This window comes from Orycteropus afer, unplaced genomic scaffold, assembly GCF_000298275.1.
Source record: "Orycteropus afer afer isolate SDZICR_OR568_19922 unplaced genomic scaffold, OryAfe1.0 scaffold00057, whole genome shotgun sequence".
NCBI classification, from domain to species: Eukaryota; Metazoa; Chordata; class Mammalia; order Tubulidentata; family Orycteropodidae; genus Orycteropus; species Orycteropus afer.
Window position 1 is genome coordinate 12,503,710 of NW_006921644.1, and position 8,552 is coordinate 12,512,261.

The window sequence follows — 8,552 nt, forward strand, 5'->3', positions numbered from 1 at the left end:
CAGCGTCACAGCAACATGCAGGCCTACGCTAGCAGACAGGTGCTGGTTGTGCGTGAGGGGCCTTGTTTGGGAATGGAACCTGGGTCTCCCGCGTGGAGTGCAAGAATTCTTACCCTGAACCACCTCTGCCTTCATGTGGCAGAGAATTGAGTTGGGATTTCCACCGGGGCGACAATCATGACGATGGAGGGGGATCCACCGGGAGGACGGCCGCGACCACAGAGGGGAAGTGTTTACAGACCCCAAACCCCGCTGCTCATGTTAACCTTTGGGTGTCCATGTGTGGACATACATATTAATGGAGGGAGAAAACAAATTCCACTATTTTAACTGAAAATGTATCGTGAACAGCTGTCCGTGCTATGAAGTATTCACACGGCTGTGATGACTGTGTAGGTGCTGCTCCTCAGGTGTGCATACACTGTGTTCATCAGTAACCCTTTCACCAGGTCCTTGTCCTGGAGCTGGAACTGCGCATGCCCAGATGAGGCACGTGAGGGCTTTGAGCACCCGTGGCCAGACCATCCCCCGGAAGGTTGCGGTGAGGACAGAGAGGGTGGCTGCGTGACAGATGTAGACGAGATCTCTGCATCCATGGAAGATGTATCTTAATTCATCAGAACCGGATGATGGCAGAGGCCACTGAGCCAGGGTACTGACGAGCATCCTGCTCACTGAGCCGGGATGGGCTGTGCTCCTGGCCAGACTCCGGCCGCACGGCTGGAGAGCTTGTCACCGGGCCTGTCGCTCCCCATAACTGGGTGCCAGTGGGTGCGGTGTTTGGAGAGCACATGCTCCGGGCCTGGCCCGGGGAAATTCTTTCTGCTTGGATGCTCCACACAGAATCCAGGCTGGTTCCTTTGTGTTGACAGGGACAGTCATGACAGGTCCCTTCCCTAGACTTTGGTGCAACAGGACGAGACCCCACCTCAGCCTTTCTCAGTTCTCAGTGGTCTCTCTAACCCACTCCCCAGATCCAGGTCAGGGCAGACCCGGGTGAGGGTGCCTGGACAAGAGCCCAGTCCAGCTGAGGAGCCTTCCTAACAGAGCAGCCCTTGTCTTCCTGCCCTCGTGGGGGCAGAACAGTCAAAGCCTCCAGCCTCCACAGCTGCAGACTTCAATCAAGAATTGATGGTGGGACAGTGCATGTCCAGTCCTTCTAGAACGAATGATGGAGGCTGGCAGAGGCTGGATGACGCTGGGTGATGTGTCCCATGCAGGTGGGTCACACAAAGTCCAATGGTTGTGATCCACCAGGTTTGGATGGCTGATTTTCAGAAGTAGATTGGTGGGCCCTTCTTCCCAGCCTTAGTCGGGAAGCCCCACTGAGACCCATCCACCATGGGTGACCTGCTGGGGTCAGACACGGCGGTGGCCCTGGAACCCATCCACCACGGTGACCTGCTGGGGTTCGACACGGCGGTGGCACTGGAACCCGTCCACCACGGTGACCTGCTGGGGTTCGACACGGTGGTGGCCCTGGAACCCGTCCACCACGGTGACCTGCTGGGGTTCGACACGGCGGTGGCCCTGGAACCCGTCCACCACGGTGACCTGCTGGGGTTCGACACGGCGGTGGCCCTGGAACCCGTCCACCACGGTGACCTGCTGGGGTTCGACACGGCGGTGGCCCTGGAACCCGTCCACCACGGTGACCTGCTGGGGTTCGACACGGCGGTGGCCCTGGAACCCGTCCACCACGGTGACCTGCTGGGGTGTGACATGGCGGTGGCCCTGGAACCCGTCCACCACGGTGACCTGCTGGGATGTGACACGGCGGTGGCACAGCTTCCAGCATCCCAGCAACACACAAGGCAGCACGGTGTGACACACATAGACGGTGACAGACACCCTATTCTGAGCTCGTTGCAGTTATTACTTAATTTAAGCCTCGTCACACCTTCCAGGTACTATCTTCATTCCTCATTCACAGACAGGGAAACCCAGGCCAAGCCACCAGCTGGGAAGCAGCAGAGCTGAGATTTGAGCCCCGGAAGTCAGGCTGGAGAGCCTGGCCCTTAGCCACCACATGTCCCTCCCACTGGGGGAGGGTGCCTTGCCTCCTGGGGGCAAAGACAATGCTCAGGGGCCTTCAAGTCTCAGCAGGCTGGCAGCTGAGCATCTTCGGTATGTGTGGAGTGTCCTGACCCACATGGGGTCGGCGCTCCTTGTTTTCAGCAGGTATGCTTTCTTTGGTTTGGTTTTCAAACAAGACCATCCTGTACAATGTTAGGCAGCCCACTGAGTATTTCACGTGAGGACAGCCAAGTGGGCGAGAGCCCAGGGACGCACTGGACTGAGGGGAAAGCAACCAGCAGAGTCAGAACCCCAGGGGCACCTGGCAGAGGCTTCCTGGGGGACCAGGAGCCACCTTGCAGGCTGGGCGGGTGAACAGGCTGCGGCAGGCCATCTGGCAGGAGTGGGGACTTCCATATGCCCTCAGCAGCCGTGGACTATCTCCAGGGCAGGGCTCAGCCTGCACCGTGTCCCGGACTACTGGGGGAGACCAGGCCCCCACTACTGGGGGAGACCAGGCCCCCAGCCCAGCAGTTGATGTCTGGTCTGTGTAGACAGAGGTGCTGGTGGAGGGGGTGCCGTACCCAGAGATCGGACTCCGCCTTGAAGAACACTGACACGCTACAACAGGGTGAAGACATCACGCTGAGTGAGAGCAGTCGGTCACACAGGACAGATGTGACACGGTCTCCTTTACATGAAATGCCGAGAAAGGGTGCAGACAGACACTAATGAGCACGGTGACTTGAGAAAGCAGGGGTGGGGTGGGCAGCTGGGAGCGACATGACGGCCACCCGGGCTCAGAGTTGGGGTGTAAGCGTGTGCACCCTGGTGGCTCTGGGCTGAGGATGGCTCGTCCAGGGGCAGCTCGTGCAGGAGAAGGGCAGAGGCTGAGCTCCAGGCAGCGTGGTGCAGGCGCACCTGTCCTGCCCCCAGGAGCACACGAGGACCCTGCATTGTGGGACCATTGGTGATGCGTAACGAAAGCTTTTGATCCAGCCATTCTGTCGTGAGTGTGTTTATCCCGTGGACGTGAGTACCGTCAGGTGCTAGGGGTTGCTGACGAGATGTTCAGTTAACTATTGATGACGGTGACAAAAGGAAGTGCCCAAATGTCCACTCAGAGGGGCCGGTGTGTATGCGGTGGCACCAGCCATTGGCAATGGTACAGTAGACAGTCAGAGACCCCCAGAGGGTCCACGGTCCATTAAATGAAGGGCTGAGATACAGTGCACTCGGATCTGAGCTGCGTTTGTAAAAGGTAGATACAGCCCCAGGAAGTCACGGGACAGATAGTCCGTAAAGTGTCCTTGGCGTTTCACACCCATGTGGCGACGGCAGCACAACTCGGCTACACACGTGTATGCTTCAGGGGGTGAGTGGGGAACTGTCCTCAGTCAAGCTGCTGCAAGAATGCTAACTGAGCCGCGCTGCTGCCTGTGCTGCGAGGCGAGAGGCACCCTTTCTCCCTGCCTTTCTGAACTTTTCTACAATGGACGGGAATTAATTTGGTGACAAGGAAGAAATGCATTGACCACAGACAGATGGTCACAGCTGCAGAAGCTTGGCCTTCTGGAGGAGTGCCCGAGGCAGGTGGCAGCTTGGCCACTGTCCTGTTTCCTTACACAAAGCCAGGGACATCTGAGGCTGGAGAAGTCAGGTCGACAGCCTGACTCCTTGTCCCTGGAGGACCTGAGACACCCTTCTCACGAGGGACACGTAAGTTCCGGGCACTCGGCCGTGTTTCTCGTGTACAGCATGCAGCACTCGTCACCTGCTGTGCTGCCCTGGGAAATAGGTGTTGTGGTCCAAGCACCAGGCACTGCCCAGCACGACAGTTCCATTGGAGCTGGGAGCTGCCGCGGACCAGGAGTGCAGCCTGGAGGCCACACCCAGGGCCGGACGTGGCATGCTGAGCGAGGGCCCGTGCTGGATGTCGGAGCGTGCATCTGCTGGCACCGCTGGCTGGCCACCGCAGTCCTGGGCCAGCCTCCTCCCATGGTGAGGGATGGCGGTGCAGAGGCTGCTTCCGGCCATGGGCACTGCTCTCCAGACACAATTGTCCAACCCAGGGTGTCCACAGCCTGCATGTAGCCAGAGGGCGGGGCAAGCAGGACTCCTAACGAAGACTGTCAACTCCGGAAGCCACCCGCCAGCCCACGTCAGGCCGCGCTCCTTGGCTGCATGTTGATATGCTGTGCCTGGCGGTGCGGAAGACGGCTTCTAGCCCAGGCATCTCCCGCCGACACGCGCCTTTTGATTGAAATGTTCTGTCTCCTAGCTGACAGCGCATTACTGCCGGCCTGCAGCCTGCTCCCCGGGTGCCTCCGGCTAATTTTACCTTTTGTGCTGCCAGCAGCATGGGGGCTTGGGCGGGAGCTGGGGTGCAGCCTCTGTGTGCCTGTGCTAGTGTGTGCATGCATGTACATGTGAGGACATGTGCGCATGTATGTGTGTGTAGGTGTGTACATGTGTGGGTGCACTGTGCATTGTGTGGGTGTTGGCATGTTTGTGTGTGGACAGGTGCACACATAAAGTATACACACTATGCACTGGGTGTGTATGTACATTGTGTATGTGCATATGCATGTGTGAGTGTGCATGTGTGAGCATTATGCATGTGCAAGTGTGTGTATGTGTGCTTATCTGCATACATGTGTGAACTGTGAGTGGTGTGCACGTGTGCATGTATGTATGAGGGTGCATGTCTGTGTGTGTGTGATAGTGTGCATGTGCACTGTGGATATGTGCAGGCGTGTTTGTGAGTACATGCATGTGAGTGTGCATGTGTTTGGGTGGGGAAATGCACGTGTGGGTGGCCCCTCTGTGCCTCTCCTGGACTCACCTGCGAAGGGTGAGGACAGGCAGTGAGGCTGTGCTGGGAGGCACTTTGTACCTGCCCGGAGCAGTCTCTCAGGGTGTGTCCCAGGTGCTCTGGAACCCCTTCTTGGGTTTCACTGATGTCCAGCAGCCTCTGAGGCCCCAGGAGCCTGGGTGGAAGGAGGAAACTCACGGAGACTGGCTGTGCAGAAGCCCCGCCCCTCCCTGATGCCCCAGTGCCAGCTGCCCCTGGGCCTGCCACATCCATTTGGCCCCAGCAGAGGCAGGGACCAGAAGCTGTGTTTCTCGGGCCTGTGTGGGTGGGACATGGGCCGTGGATGCCCAGTATCATACAGCTACTGGTTGAGAGAGAAATTGTCTTAGTTCTCTACTGCTGTGTTCAAATTACTTCAAAACTTAGTGGCTTTAAACAGACACATTTATTACCTCACAGTTTCTGAGGGGCAGGAAGCCGGGAGTGGCTCAGCTGAGTGGGCTGCCTCAGGTCCCTCTTGAAGTTGCAGCTGGATGTCAGCTGGGGCTGTGGGCCCATCAGAAGGCTTGATGGGGCTGGAGGAGCCGCTTCCAAGATGGCTTCCAAGATGGCTCACACAGCTGTTGGCCCCGGTTCCTGGCCACATGGACTCTCTGTGGGGTTGCGTGCACCTCCTCACAACATGGCAGCTTATTTTCCCCAGAGCAAGCAATCTAAGAGTGAACTGGGAGGAAGCTGCAATGTCTCTTCTGTTCTCACCTCAGAAGTCACACACAGTCACTTCTTCAGTATCTTGTTGATCACACCAGCCAGCCCTCCTCACCAACGACTTCATGAGGTGTGACCACAGAAGGGGGTATCCTTGGGAACATCTTGGAAGCTGGTGGCCACAGGCGGGACCTGCGCCCAGGTCCTGTCTCACTCTAAAACTGGGGTCCCTCACCACCATCCTTTGCCCTGGCTATCTAGTAAACTGTCTGTCAGTCCTTCCAGCTCTGGTTCAGCATTGACAGACCCCTTCCTAACATGACAGCCTGCTTCCCAGTTGGCTGCGCAGAAACCCTGTGGTGGACAGGTAATGTGTTCACAGTTTGCAGAACTTCCCTTTGTGAGCACTGCTGCTGGCCTGCTCTGTTTGCTTTAGTCAAGTGTGAAGGTGTGACCCAGATGCCCCCAGCAGTTGGGGCTCATTAAGCTGGAGGTGTGAACAGAATCAGAGGGAAAGGGGCTGGTGGTTCCTCTGGGGCTGCTCTGCCAGTTTCCAGGCTGTCTCTGGCTGGGAGGGTTCCCCTGGGAAAGACAGCTGGCTGGGGTGATGGGCTTGGGGAGCTGGGGCAAGGCTGAGCTTGAGGAGACCAGAGGGAGTACTCCAGCTCAGCCCAAGTCATCAGGGGAGCACGCTGGCTCATGTCCTGGTGGGCAGGGGGACCGTCCGCCCCACCCCTCGGCTGCAGACAGTGCTGGGGAGTGTGTGTGTTGGGGAGAAGCCATTGCCATGGATGCCATATCCCCTTCCTAGGAACCTGCTCTGTGGTCTGTCTCAGGGCTGGCAATACAGACCAACTTTGGCAATGTGAAGGGAGTAGTTGCTGTCTTATTAAGGGGTTCACATGCACGTATTTCTTACCACTCCCCATGGCCCTGGGAGGGATCCACACCTCACAGACAAGGAGGATCCAGTGAGCTCTCAGCATGGACGAGGCCCAGCCAGACAGGCTGTGTCGACAGCCCCTTTGGGGTCCTGGCTGACCAAAACTCCCGCCCCGGCCCTTCTCCTCCAAGGCTAAATCCCAAGTACAGCTCAGGGACTGAGCAGGTGGGTCCTCTGGCCGGGAGAGCTCCCTGGGAGTGGCAGGGGCTCAGCTGTGTGGCATCGCTGCCCTATGTGTGACATGGATGCCTGGCTCTCAGCCACTGAGGTGTCGGACATCTGCTTCAGTCTCCTAGTGCTGCCAAACTCAAACACCAAGAGGGGGTGGATTCAAGAAACAGAAATTCATTTCCTTACAGCTCTGGAGGCTGAAGTTCAAGTCTGGATCTCAGACATGTGGATCCCTCCTTGTTGGTAGCCCTGGGTGGTCCTTGGCTCCTTGGCTTGGAGAAGATAAAGTCACACAGCTTCTGTCCCCTGCTTCCCGCACCCCCCCCCCATGTGTGTGTCACTGCTTCTATTCTGGTTTTTCATAACTCACAAGTGATTAGGGTTAGGAAACACCCTAAGCTCATATGACCTCATTATAACCAAAGAAAACCCATATTTTCAGACCCGGTCACTGCCATAGCTATAGCAGCCAGGAATAAAGCCTGGTTTTCTGAAACCACAACTCAATCGGAACAGCAGTCTGACTTCTGTGGCCTAGCACAACACCTTTGAGCATTGTTACAGGTGGGGCCAGTTCCCTTTCAAAATGAAGGCCCCACAGATGGTGTACGTGTGACCGCACACATGCCGTGGAGCGGAGGGAGCGTGCAGCTCACGAAGCTGAGCTGGGAGCCGTCACAGACCGAGGTCTCTTTGGAGATAACTTCTACTTCCATTTGTCACGCTGTCCCTTGGACCTTGTTCACGGACGTAGTCAAGAATCCTAGTGTCCAAACAAGTCTGTGTTCTGATTTTAAAGGCTAATCCTTAGCAAGTGTTTTTATGTTACTTTTATTCAACATTAGATTGCTATGAGCAAGGCCTGTGTTACCATGTAGCTGCGTGAAGATCCTTTCTGTGACATACATAACCCCTCGTTAGTTTGCACTCTCCGCAGTCTCTTGAGTCTGTGGTAGGTGTTCAGCTTGTTCCTTTGGGGGCCATCTTTAAGGATGTAGCTTTGGGAGAGAATTTCTTCTCTTTGTTACAGATTGAATTGTGTCCTCCTTGAAGAATAAACCTTCTGTTGCCACGGACTCAATTCCAACTCGTGGCAACCGTACATGTGCAGGATAGAATGGTGCTCCGTGGTGGGTTTTTTTAAAAATGCATTTTATTGAAATATAATTTATGTACAGTGAAATACACAAAACTAAAGTGACATGGGTCAGGGTTTTTTTTTTTTTTTTTTGGCAGTGTTCCTTCTCCCCTCCTACCCTTGGAAACCAACAGAGTTTCTCTCCATATATAAACCTTTCCTTGACCCTCCACAACAACGAACTAATACTATATTTGTCCTTCTGTGATTGACTTATTTCACTCAGCATAATCCTCCAAGTTCATCCATATTTTGCAGTGTTTTTCAGACTCCACATTATTGTTTAGTGCTGCATAGCATTCCGTTATGTGTATCTACCACAGTTTGGTCATCCACTCTTCCGCTGATGGGCACGTAGGTTGTTTCCATCTTTTTGCTATTGTAAATAATGCTGTGATGAACATGAGTGTGCATATATCTGTTCCTGTCCTGGCTCTCACCTTTCTATAATATATACCTAGTAATGGGATTGCTGGGTCAAATGGTATCTCCAATTCCAGTTTTCTAAGGAATCACCATATTGCTTTCCACAGTGGTTGTATCCCTTCACAGTCCCACCAGCAGTATATGAGAGTCTCAATCTCTCCACATCCCCACCAGCATTTGTTATTTGCTGTCTCGTTGAACCTTGCCATCAGTGCTGGGCTGAGACGGTATCTCATTGTGGTTTTGATTTACATCTCTCTGATGGCCAATGATTGTGAGCATCTCTTCATGTATTAGCTGGCCACCTGAATATCCTCCTTGGTGAAGTGTCTATT